General features: G+C 38.3%; 1 non-coding gene across 1 annotated transcript; it reads left to right on the top strand.

The window, feature by feature from the left end:
* The first annotated feature begins 1,888 nt into the window (after positions 1-1,888).
* Trnap-ugg lies at positions 1,889-1,960 on the top strand. Its single transcript has one exon. It is a non-coding gene; the product is annotated as a tRNA-Pro (tRNA).
* The last annotated feature ends 11,980 nt before the right edge of the window (positions 1,961-13,940 follow it).

A 13,940-nucleotide genomic window follows, 5' to 3' on the forward strand; every position in this document is an offset into this window, starting at 1 on the left:
AAAAATTTAAACTTCAATTCTTTTTTCAGCTGAATCACTTATTTATGCAATATTTTGTGCCTTCGCCTTTTTTGTGTATGTAAGTATGTGTGTTTATGTGCATGTAAGTATATTTGTGTATGTATATGCATGCACAACTATACACATACATACGCAAATATATATATACATAAACATACATATACTTATATGCACAAATATGCATACACACGCACACATAGGCGCATACATACATAAAAAATACAGAAACAAGCGATTCAGTTGAAAAACAATTAAAATTCTTTACGGAAATGACCAAACAATTACTTTCAATTGTCATGTACTTTCTGCGACGTACCTTATATGTATTGATGTCACATAGTGTTTACATGTAATTACAGGATTTCATTGTCGTCACTTTCGGTTTTTATCGCAATATACTTTCATTTATAAGAACAATTTACTTTCACCACTTTACGATGTTAAATTGCATGCTAACCTAACATCTAATATAACCCTTACCAAGAAAGTGGAATGTATTGAGAGAATTTGGCTGTTATTTCTAGCTGATTGAGTAACCACGTTAAGAGTTCTTAATTGGTTTTTGTTGATCTCCAAATCTCTTTTATTTACCCCTACGGCCGTGAGGAAAATTCGTCACTTATTTTTGAAGAAATTTTAATTTATTAATCATGTTTTATTGGAATACATCATTTGTTCAGTTTAGGCGCAAAAAGAAAATATGTTTCCCCTCTTTGTGATCGATAGTTAAATAATAATAGAGGTGAATGCTATTTCTTTTTAACACTAAAATATTCTCCAAACAATTCCGACTGGTGCCAAACAAGTCAATCAATGTTGTAATTCACAATAACCTCTGAAAAATAAATTAACGCGTTTTCTTATTTAATATATTAAAAAAATATATTTTGCGTCTTGTTAAATTTCTTCCAATACTTGAAGAATCTCAAATTTTCTCCAGTTCAGAGGCTAAAATTAAATAACTTTAATTGCTTGTAACTACTTTATAATTAATTTCTTAGAATGCGATTTTCATCATCAGCATACAAAACTGCATTTCTTGGGAATAATCTGAAGATCTGAAAAAATTCAAGTGGTTGGAAGAAATTTAACGTTTTTTTTTTTTTTTAACTTCCTTATTCGTCACTTATTTGCATAATTTCTTTCATTTTCTTTCATGAGGGCGCTTAGATCCCTTGACCTGCTAGAAATAGCAGCCAAATCTTTTAACCACCCTCTCCTAGCATATCAACAATATACAAACACGTAGTAAGTCGACCGTCTCTCAATGTATGAACACAGAATGATCACACAAAAAGTTTCTTAATCAGGAAGTAAAAAATAATCGATGAAGGTGGTATGTATCCATTAGCAACGTCTTGTTCATAGTCAAGGAAAGTAAGACAAATTAATTTAGGGCATTGATCCATGTCCTTCAAACGAAATCAACGTCTTTTTTTCTTTTTGACTTAAAAAAGAAATATCTAATAGAATTAGCAAGCATTAAAGAATGTACCAGTGAAGCAGGAAGCTCATCTATTAATAATGCGACCATGGTAAAGCAAAAGAGACGGCAATCCTCATTTTAATAGTTTCCATTCATCACAAAATCAGCCTTTAAAAAATAGGTGTAGTAGTATATGAGACTTGTTTTATTGACCTCATTTAAGGAGTGGATGACAAAAGCCATTCACATTCAAAGACGACCTTAAAATATCGTTTACAACTGTCCACTGTTATTGCACAAGTCGCTATTTGCCAACAAATGAGACATTTAATTCAAATAAAACGTCGCGGACCCATTCACCATAAACAAACATAATACAACCAATCAAAGAAACGTTTATATTATTTTAAATATTATTTCTAAACAACCGCTTTCGCTTGTGGCTCGTTGGTCTAGGGGTATGATTCTCGCTTTGGGTGCGAGAGGTCCCGGGTTCGAATCCCGGACGAGCCCCAACATTATTTTTAAATGCATTTTTTCTAAATATTTTTGTATTTATCTTTCCCAGTGTGGTTGTGGACGGGTATTCGAAAGAATTATCGTTTCTGTTTCTGAACGATATTTTAAATTTTCTTTATTTCAAGATTTCCTGGTGGTGATTCAAAGTTTGTAAAAAGGAAAAAAATATTTCGTTTCTTTAAAAAATATCCATCCATGTATAATAATATGTAGGCGGCAAGCCGTTCCATCTTCAGAGTGTCGGGGGAAGGGGAAAATGCCATGCGATATTTCTTCGGAATCTTTACTTCTAGGTTCAAATTTTACCGAAGTCATCTTTGCTTTTCAGCCTTTCGGAGTTGATAAAGTATAGTACTTGTCACATACTAGAGATCGATAATTTTGACTAATTAATCTCCACTCCTCAAAATTGTTAGCTTCGAGCCTAAAAGAAAAATGATAATTTTTATTGCATTCCTACACAAGTGTGCCCCCTGCTCGACTTTTCCCCCTCATAACTTTCAGAAAATAGATACTTTTTAACGAAATTTTGTGTGGTAAGTAGCTTGCTTACCAACCATATGGTTCCGGGTTCAGTCCCACTGCGTGGCACCTTGGGCGAGTGTTTTCTACTATAGCCTCGGGTCGACCAAAGCCTTGTGAGTGGATTTGGTAGACAGAAACTGAAAGAAGCCTGTCATATATATGTATGTGCGTGTGTGTGTCTGTGTTTGTCCCCCCAACATCGCTTGACAACCGATGGTGGTGTGTTTACGTCCCCGTAACTTAGCGGTTTAAAGAGGCCGATAGAATAAGTACTAGGCTTACAAAGAACAAGTACTGGGGTCGATTTGTTCCACTAAAAGGCTTATCCCTGCATGAAACAAGTAAAACGTAGAATATATAATAAAATAATTTGAAAAAAAAAATATATCAGCGATTAATAAGATGGTAAGCATGGCTGTTTTTGATATGCTATAGGTCTTAGAACATACCCATGGGATCCCTGCTATTTCTAGCATGCGAAATGAGTGCGCACAGGATGGGTTACATTTGAGTTTGTTGAAAAGAGAGAGATTATGTCTGCTATAAAAATAATGAAAGAAATATGTATCTAATAATTAGTCAACCTTTTACAAAGATTTTTTTCAGGGATAGAAACTGACAGCAGTCAAAACTTCTGGGTTCTATTGGAAGTTAAAAACTTTGAAGCAATTAGACTCTGGATCTTTAACCATGAATTAAAACCTCAGTCGGAAATTTTTCCTCGGAGTTATTTCCATTATTCTCTGGATTTGCGCTCAGAAATTTATGAGAATCGGATGTCACGTTCTTGACTGAGGTCAAGGCCAGTTCATCCTTGATTACCCACTGTTATGAATTATAATATCCTATCATTAATTCCTTCCTTTCTACAATAGTAAATAATAGTTAAAAATATAAGATATCTTATTCTGTATTGAGTACGAAAATGTGGCGTAGTATCGATAGATGGATACTGTCTTTACCTAATATAAAATCACGCATCTTAATCGATGGATCGTCGTGATTAACGGATTAGGCGGCGAGCAGAAATAAAATTTGTCATACACCAGTTCAAAGACGGCTTTTATTGTTCAAAGAAGGCTTGACATGAACATGCAGAATGACACAGGATTTCGCAGATTTCGTGATTAACAGATTAGACGGCGATCAGAAATAAAGTTTGAATAAAAGCCTTCTTTGAACTGATTTATGACAAGTTTTATTGAAACGTTATTTTAAATAGATGCCGATGTGTTCGAGAGGACCCTACCAGACGATCCAACCGAAGAAGATTATATTTACTGGAAACGGATGCTACACATCTACATCGCAAGAGCAAAAGTTCCAGATGAATCTAAACTGGAGGTACTCTTAACATCTACTCCATCGTCGAAGAATCCGAAACCTTCGAGGCAGCAATAGAACGCCTGGACTTAAAGTTCATAAAGAAAGGTTTAAACATAATAATGAGCAATAAGCTACGAACTCGAAAACAAAAGGAAAACGAGTCTATAGAAGAATTTATATCAAGACCTCAGGTGTTGGCCAAGAAGTGTAAAATCCAAGCCCCACCAGCAGACTGTTAACGAGAATTTCTAATTGGTGATGCCTTTGTAGCTGGGCTTCAATCACCATCAATTAGACTAAGACTTCTCGAGCTATCAGACGACAATCTAGAAACACTATAAGCTTGCTCAAACCATGGAGGTGGCCATTAAAGACCTTCGCAACCTATCGCAAGGCTCAGCTGGTATCGATCAACCACCTCATCTCGCAGCCGCTAAATCAGCATGTTTTTGGTGCGGTGGAGACATCGATAAAAAAAAAAATCAATGCCCGGTGAGAAACTCCACTTGCAAAAAGTGTCAGAAGTAAGGCCACTGGGAGAAAGTCTGCCTCTCAAAAAAGCCACCAAGTAACAAACAAAACTTTCTCAAAACAGCAGCTGTCACAGAGCCCGAGAGCAACTAAGAGGAAGACAGTGATGGGACCTTGTTATCCATCATCTTAGCAGTAACAAACGGTGCAGGACAGCTGGTACCTGTTAAAATTAAGGACAACAATACACAAGCCCTTCTTGACACGGGTTCTTACCGGGCATTTGTAGAAGCGAATCTTCTTGCAGTCTGGGGATTGCAATACGATCATACCTGCCCAGAAAAAGTTAACTTGGCCAACAATACAGCACTGGAAATTAAAGGCAAATTCAGTAGCAAACTACACCTGGGGAATATTGCATACTAGCACTATGACCTGGCAATGCTGGGTCATAGTGCTAGTGCATGCATATACAGCTGTGTGCGTGCGCACATACACGCGAGTACTGTCCAAATCTCCAACCAATCACATACAGCTAGCTGGCATTCAATTGGCGTATCAAGTTTCGGGCATTTTGATTGGGTTTTGGATAGAAAATTCACAAAAAAGTCACTTCTACTGATTTTTTAATGGCTTTGCAGGGTGACTGGGGAAATGTAAAGATGTGCATGACCACCCTTGGATGGTTTTGAATGACCATAGAAAGTGCGAGCCCTCTAACTGAAAAATTGTGGATTTGTATAAAGGGGACACACACACACATAGACAGACATTTTGCCGTTTATATATATAGAGATAACGTTAATTTTTTTTTGTGGCTGACCACCTTGTAGCTCTGTTCATAATCGGAATCAATATCCTCAGTCAACACTCGGTAGTTGACTTCAAGGGCACGCTCAAACCTGTGTCAGTCTGCATGTCTATGTCAAGCCTTCTTTGAACTGGTTTAGACACCCATGAAATATCCATTGTTATAGTGGCCCAATTTAGCTATGGAATTGTTATAAACAGGCTTTGTTAAAAATGCATTGCAGAGCTTGCAATAAATTTATTTCGTTGCAATGAATTTATTGCATTTTATTTATTTTTTTTTTGCAATAAATTAATTTTCTAAAAATTCTTATGCCACCTGCCAGAATCAACCACCAATGTGTGATATGACCTAGGATGGAAAAACATGCCTACAACACTCCCCTTAGGGCCCATACCACCCCAATCAAGACAGAAAAAAACGTATGAATGGAAAAAGGACGGTTTCATACTACTAGCAATTAAAATGAGTATGCATTTAACATATGGAAGGGATGTAGGCTCACACCAAACGCAACTATCGCCAGCTTTATGGTACCTCCTCATACTGGTTTCCTACATATTTGATTGAAGCTGTAGAACGGCCGTACGAAAGGAGATGGTGATGAATGAATGTCTGCTTTTAAACACCGCACGGTTGCCTTATAATAAAAGCCAAAATAAGTGCCAAAAGGAATAAGAAGACGATACAACTGATATAATGTAAGAGAAATATAATGTAAGAGAAAGGTTTTATTTAGGTGTTGATATGTGAGTAGCAGTCTGTATGTGTGTGCATTGTAAGAACATACATAATAAGAACAATAATAATAGACAGGCCGTCATACATACAATAATGTGTATGGGTGTACAAACAAAGTGTATGCGTGTGAGATAAAATACAGAGCATAGAAATGAGTCTATAACAGGACGCTAGAAGAATGTTCAGACACAAGGTAAAGATAATACCAGTTCGTAGTAAGAAACGCAATAGTAAAGTTCTGTAACAATGAGGTTGAGGTCACAAGGCAGAGGCCGGTTGAACACATGACGTGTAGTGGTTGTGGCTTCAATGCTGTGCCGGGTTACTTAGTACAGAAGGATCTCGCAGGTAGAGCTAGCTGTTAACCTTGGTGGGTATTCACAAACAGCGTGAAGTTAAACCTGGGCGATGTTACTGTGTACATATTGATGTTGGTGGCATTGATAAGCTGAAGGCGACGTTAAGTTGAAGGTGACATTAAGATGAAGGCGATGGTGATGGAGGTCCTGAAATGCTGCTGGAACTGACTGTCTATCGCTAGATGCTCTGTGGTCAATGGTCTAGGACCAAAGATGTGCGATTCAATGAATCACTGGGTTTTATAACAATCTAGAGGCTCAAACGAGCTTTAGAAAAACAGTATCATGGGACCTTATCAGGTTGGTTTGCACATTGGCACGAAATAAAGCAAGAGGCAAACTGCACCAAAATCAACCAATCAGAGCAGCAGACACAACTGGGCTTAAGCAGCCGAAGGCTAACTGTTATCTGCTACATCTGTATTTTTGTTATATATGTCAGAGAGAGAGAGGATTTCACTAAGGGTCCACTACAAATTCATGTGGCAGAAGAAGTACCCCAATAGAAAGATTGAAAATTTACTTATTCAAATAGTTGATTAATATAGATTTTGAACACATACAAACATTGGCATTCCCACAGATGTGTACCCCACCCTGACTTTGTTATGGTATTTGTTGAAAATTTCTTTAAAAGTATCCATTTTTCTGGAAGCTATGAGGTGAAAAAAAAAGAATCATAAATTTTCCAAACTTTTTCATAAAACGATGCCCCACCCATCATTTCGAAGGCCGTGGTGAAAAACAAATTCCCTTTCAAAACTGAAAAATTCCAACGTATGTAAACTTCCTGGTCTGGTACTCCTTTCTTCACCCCTTCAGAAAACATTTTCCCAACAAATTCCTTTATGAACGTAATCTATGCAATTTGAAAGGTATTTGTATAAAATTTCATTGAAAGATAATCATTTTCCTGAAAGTTATTAGGAAAAAAATTCGGGTCATGTGAATTTTCCAAAACTTCTCCCCTCACCCTCGGAAAAATTCTTTTCAACAAATCCTTATATATTCTGAATCTACAAAATCTAAGTGGTATATGTTGAAAATTTCGATAAAAGGTCTCCAATTACCTGGGTTAATATCTAGTTTAACACCCGGCCACCAAAAAAAAATGTAAAAGGTGCAAAAGAATGTAGTAAACGAATCTGAAAAACAAAATTTGCGCAAACGAAGCGGGGGTGGGGAGAGGACTTTCGGAAAATCCACACAATCCAATTTTTCCCCCCTCATAACTTTCAGGAAAATGGATATCTTTTAATGAAATGTTAGATACAAATACCTTCCAAATGGCATAGATTACAATTATAAAGAAATTTGTGGGAAAAATTTTGAGAGGATTTTGGGAAAATCCACACAATCCAATTTTTCCCCCCTCATAACTTTCAGGAAAATGGATATCTTTTAATGAAATGTTAGATACAAATACCTTCCAAATGGCATAGATTACAATTATAAAGAAATTTGTGGGAAAAATTTTGAGAGGATTTTGGGAAAATTCACACGATACAATTTTTTCCCCCTCATAACTTTCAGGAAAATGGGTATCTTTTAATGGAAGTTTATACAAATACCATTCAAACAGCATAGATTACGATTATAAAGAAATTTGTGAGGAAATTTTTCTGAAGGGATGGGGAGAGGAGTTTCAAAAGAACGAAAGTTCGGATCAAGAAGATCACATAAGTTCATTTTTTACTCCACCCCCATCATACATCACAATAATATTTTTCTGCTCCCTCCTTCCATATCTCTAAAAAAAAAAAAAAATTAATGGTTACACATTTTGGCACAGGGCCAGAAATTTAGGGTGGTTGGGGTGAGGGGGTCAAGTTGATTCCATGGACTCCGGATAAAAAGTTTTCATTTACTTTTATCATGATGTGTCGAAGGCATTTGCGATGCATCTTCACTTTTCACCAAATTCAAAGCAAATGTTTACCTTCCACACATCATGAAAATGAAAGTAAATAAATAAAAAGAAATTTATAGAAATTACTGAACATCCATCTGTAAACATTGACAAGTCTGAGACCAAAAAATGATTGATTGCCTTTTATCGATTCCGAGGATGAAAGGCAAAGTCATAATGATAACATCTTTGTTCTTTCCTCCATTTTCCAGCGTTCCAGTATATTTTCCCCTCTACTATCTTAGAGGAATTACCACCGTGTTTCGTGGTCTGCTACCACAACAGCTCCTTTATAGGATCCAGTTAGCTCAAGACATCATCAGGAGGAACCACGTCCGGTTTCAGCCCCTACTCCTCAACCGTTTTGATGTGACGCCCCCCCCCCCTCGGAGGTGTCTTCAGCTGTGGTGTCAGGTGCATGTCTTCTTTCTTCTGTTCCCTGGCCTCTTCGATGTATCGTCAGCGAGTGTCAGCCGGTGATTGACTGACTTGTCAAATTTTTCCCTTTAAATACCTGCCACTAGGCTCCAGCAGGCAGCCCCAGCAAGTTGTCATGTGACACTGTCTCACCTTAACTGACTAGTGGAGGCGCATAGTCTTAGCCCGCGCATTCTCTAACCGACCATCACCTGTCAGTCAGCGAAGCTGATTCAGTGTCAGCTTGTCTCACTTAGTGATGTTATTTCCTGCCAGCATGCTATGACTTTCAAGCCATTTTTAGTCTTCCCGCTTCACCCATATTTAGAAGCTGGCTTTTTACAGTATTTTCTCTTCTTGAATTTTCACCATTTTGAACTCTTTGTTTTTCTGACACACACATCAAAATACACTTTCCTCCCTAAGATGCATTTTTGTTTACTTGAGCTCACACAAATAATGTCCCCTTGCACACCCCATCCTACATAAAACTTACTTGACACCGTTACCATTCACCTGACAATTACACACTGACCAACATCCTCCACACCCCCACTAACACCACCAATTTATACACGTACATGAAACTGTATACAGTCTGAGATCTTTCTGACCAGAGACATTAAGTCATTCTCCACAGCGATCCCTAACAGCACCAGCCTATCGCCCACTCAGCACCACCACACTCCTTCACTTAGCTGAGCTCATCTTAACCCTCAAATACTTTTCATTCTCTGGAGAATTTTACAAACAGTGGGATGGCTAAGGAAACTAAGATGAATCCCAATCATGCAAATTTCTTTGTAGACCACATTGAAGAGCAAATCTTTGCCCTATCCATATGACCCTTCCAGAGTTGCATGCTCAATGTATTGAGGAGTGAGTCAGTTGTACTACTCTCATCTTGATTGTAAATATGAGATCATTGATTATAGCTGAATTACTCTCTATGGCAACAACAGAATTTTTTTCTTTTGATACTGAGCTGCAAACAGTTTGTTTGTCATTGACGATATCTCTTATGCAATTAAGAATAATTTGGGATCTTGTTAAATTTTTTCCAACTACTTGAAGCATTTCAATTTTCCACTAGATTATTTACAAAATATGTTGTTTTGATGTAGTTTTGCATGGTGATACAGAAAATTGCATTCATTTTTTTTTTCCTCTCTAGAACTTAATAATAAAGAAATTACAAGCATTTAAAGTTATGTAGTTTTTAGCCAGTTGAAAACCTCCATTGCCAACATATCAGAAGTCACATCTGTTTGTTGTCATGGAAATCAGCATACACAACAAAGATGAAGCCTTTGTGGTCTCTTCACCAGCTGGAAATAACTGTCAAATCTTTCTTAATCTACATCATTATGATTAAAGTACAAACAGGATGACACAATGTATAATATAGTTGGGAATAGGCTGTTTCTCATTTATTTACTTGTTTCAGTCATTTGACTGTGGCCATGCTGGAGCACCGCCTTTAGTCGAGCAAATCCACCCCAGGACTTATTCTTTGGAAGCCTAGTACTTATTCTATTGGTGTATTTTGCTGAACCGATAAGTTACGGGGACGTAAACACACCAGCATTGATTGTCAAGTGATGTTGGGGGACAAACACAGACACGCTAACACATACACTCACATACATATATATATATACATATATACGACGGGCTTCTTTCAGTTTCCATTTATCAAATCCACTCACAAGGCTTTGGTCGACCCGAGGCTATAGTAGAAAACACTTGCCCAAGGTGCCATGCAGTGGGACTGAACCCGGAACCATGTGGTTGGTAAGCAAGCTACTTACCACACAGCTACTCCTGCGCCTATTAATTTATTAATTTCTTGAAAAAAATGAATGCAATTTTTGTCACCAGCATGCATAAATTTTAAAAAATAATCTGCTGAAAATTTTAAATTTGAGTGATCGGAAGAAATTTAACAAGATCCATTGTTTAAAAAAAATTTTTTTTCATATTGTTATGATGGAAAGGTTGGCTATGATTCCAAACAATTCAATAGAGGCTTTATTACTTAGAAATATAATTATCACTTTCTACTCCCTCTCTCTCTCTAGTTGTCCTCTTCCCCAAAATATTCATCAAAACCAATTTTTGTACTTCCTTTCTGTCTAAATTCTGTGGAAATTCTAATAGAGAGGTTTTGTTAGCTGACATCTGATACTTTCATTATGACAATTTCATGAAAATATTAATCACTCGTTCACACATCTGAGTCCTGTGTACTTTCACTATGTCTGTCATCATCATCATCATCATCCTCATCGTTTAACGTCCGTTTTCCATGCTAGCATGGGTTGGATGGTTCGACCGGGGTCTGGGAAGCCAGGAGGCTGCACCAGGCTCCAGTCTGATTTGGCATAGTTTTCTACAGCTGGATGCCCTTCCTAATGCCAACCACTCCGTGAGTGTAGTGGGTGCTTTTTATGTGCCACTGCACAGGTGCCAGAGGAGACTGGCAACGGCCACGGTCGATTGGTGCTTTTTTTATGTGCCACCAGCACAGAAACCAGTCAAAGTGGTGCTGGCATCGACCATGTACGGATGGTGCCTTTTACGTGCCAGGGGAGGCTGACAATGGCCACGATTATTTGGTGGTTTTTACGTGCCACCAACACAGAAGCCAGTCAAGGTGGTGCTGGCATCCACATATGGCACTAATCACTCTTCACTTACCTGAATCCTGTGTAGAAATATACGTATGGAAAGAAACAATGGAGTCTTTTGAGATTTTGATAAACAACAATTTATTGTTTTTGTACACAAGAAATGGCAGTTGTTACTAGGAATGACAAAATGCCAAGTTTTTGTTCTTAATGTAGTTGTAGTATCAGATAAAGTGTTGTTTGTTCCTTGTTGGCTACTGACTTCTAATGTTGTTCATCCTCCAACTGTTCATTGCCTTTGTGTTATCCACCAGCTCCATTGGTTAGCTCCTACAGGCAGCCTTCTCAGTGCATGCCAAAGCTCTCTCTCTCTCTCTGGTGTTCATGATGCAGTGACTTTATACTACTTGATAGACTCAGAATGAAGTGCACCAAAAAGAAAAAAGTTTGAGTCTATTTGACGCAAAGTCATGATTGGTCAGATTTTGTTGATCACATGGGTAATATTCTAGAGAATTGTGATACTGGGTGATAGCTGAATTTTCCTACTACATATACACATCAAGTTTAATTGCTAATGTATAAATTAATGTATGTACATAAATAGCAATTTCTGTCTGTGGATGTGTTTGTGTATGAATTTGTTACTTTAACCCCTCCGAGATTCTCCAACCGACCTCAATGAAACTTGACACGTGTGGGGGGGCTTATGCCCATTCGGTCACTTACACAACTGGATTTTCAAAAAAAATTGATAACTTTTAATCAGCATCGATTTTTCAAAAGTCAATGGGACATTTCAATGCAAATTCTCATATGAATGTAATGTTCTGCCATAACTTTTAAAGTTTACCTGGAGGTTACATGGAGAGAGAGAGAGAGAGAGAGAGAGAGAGAGAGAGAGAGAGAGAGAGAGAGAATGAAGACAGAAGCAGGTGTGCTGCTGTAAAGGAAATATATGGTTACCCAACTTGAGGGAAGGGCAGGAGAAGGAGAGAGAGAGAGAGAGAGAGAGAGAGTGGGAGTCAGCAGGATAGAGATGGTGGCAAAGTGCCAGGCATGTTCACAAGAGATGGGGATCAGAACATCAATGGGATGGTTGAGTAAAGGAAGAGAGAGATATAGATGGTGGCAAGTGCCTGCATACCCTTCAGGTTCAAAGGTCATAATGTAAGTGGCAGGATACTGTGAAGAAAGCATGATTAGAGAGTGTGGAGATGGGGGAAGTGAGTGGTGAAAACCTGGGTATATATAGAGGGGTGGGTAGGGTGACTGGATAGCAATGATATAAAGAAACAAGGCCTTTAGAACAGAATTGGGGAGTGAGAGGTAGGCATAGTTTATGAAGGAGGAAATGTGAAGAAGAGATTGTTGTCGTCGTTGTCGTTTAACTTCCGTTTTCCATGCTGGCATGGGTTGGATGGTTTGACTGGGGTCTGGGAAGCCAAAATGCTGCACCAGGCTCCAGTCTGATCTGGCCGTATTTCTACAGCTGGATGCCCTTCCTAACGCCAACTACTCCAAGAGTGTAAGGGGTGCTTTTTACATGCCACTGGCACGGGCCAGTGGAGGCTGGCAACAACCACAATTAGTTGATGTAGATTGAATTGTTAGGGTAGGGTGTGTGAAAAGTTTTCTTGGTATGTGTTAGTGGAACACACAGGTCGGGGGTGGGGGCTAGCGAATAGCAATGATACAATGAAGCAGGGTCACGACAACAGGATTGGTGAGTGGGATGTAAGCATAGTGCGACTTCAATTCTCTTATCTTCTCTTTGGAATTTTCAATTCTAAAATCTTTTTTACTAATTTATAATCTAGTTGAATACAATGTTTGGCTATTTTGTATCCTCAAAGCATCACTTCTTCTGCATGAAAAACACTCTTCTTTTCAGTGATAGTTACCCCATGGAATGCAAGATTTTGTGAGATTTCTTTTTATCTTCTAAATCTTCGGGTGTCCTTCCACCAATGCTTTTGTCATCTTCTTTTGATGATTGTCCTCTACATGTGAGACAGTCATTTCTTGTATGATACCATATATATATATATAATTCTAATGTTCATTCAGAATATGCCATTTCTGCACCTTGATTGTGAATCATCATCATTATCGTCGTCATTTAACGTCTGCTTTCCATGCTAGCATGGGTTGAACGAATGACTGAGGGCCGGTGAACCAGATGGTTGCACCGGGCTTCAATCTTGATCTGGCAGTGTTTCTACAGCTGGATGCCCTTCCTAACGCCAACCACTCCAAGAGTATAGTGGGTGCTTTTACGTACCCAGTCAGGCGGTACTGGCACGACCTTGCTCGAATCCTTTTACACATGCCACCAGCACAGGTGCCAGTAAGGCGATGCTGGTAACGATCACGCTCGAATGGTGTCATATATATATGTTTACCTCGTGAAAACCAGTCGCGGTTTTTTTTCCCTCCGTCCGCCCGCCTCGGGATCTTTCTTTCTCTTATGTTTCCGACGAAGAGCTCCGCTCGAAACGTCATACCCTCCTTCTTCCCTTTTTCCTGAGCGCCTAATAATAATACTTTAATTGTTCCACCTCCTTGTGTTGTTGTTTTTTCTGTTTTCTCGTTTGGATTAACCTTATATATATATATATATATATATATCAATCGAAGTGTGCAGTATTATATAGCCATTACAGCTGATCTTACCAATCGCTTTTGTGTTAGGGATTCAATGGAGTGTTAGGTAACAGTCTGATCATGTAACCCTACGCTCATCAGAGGTAGCTATTATATATACTCACTCTATTGATAGATA

This window comes from Octopus sinensis, linkage group LG16, assembly GCF_006345805.1.
Source record: "Octopus sinensis linkage group LG16, ASM634580v1, whole genome shotgun sequence".
NCBI classification, from domain to species: domain Eukaryota; kingdom Metazoa; phylum Mollusca; class Cephalopoda; order Octopoda; family Octopodidae; genus Octopus; species Octopus sinensis.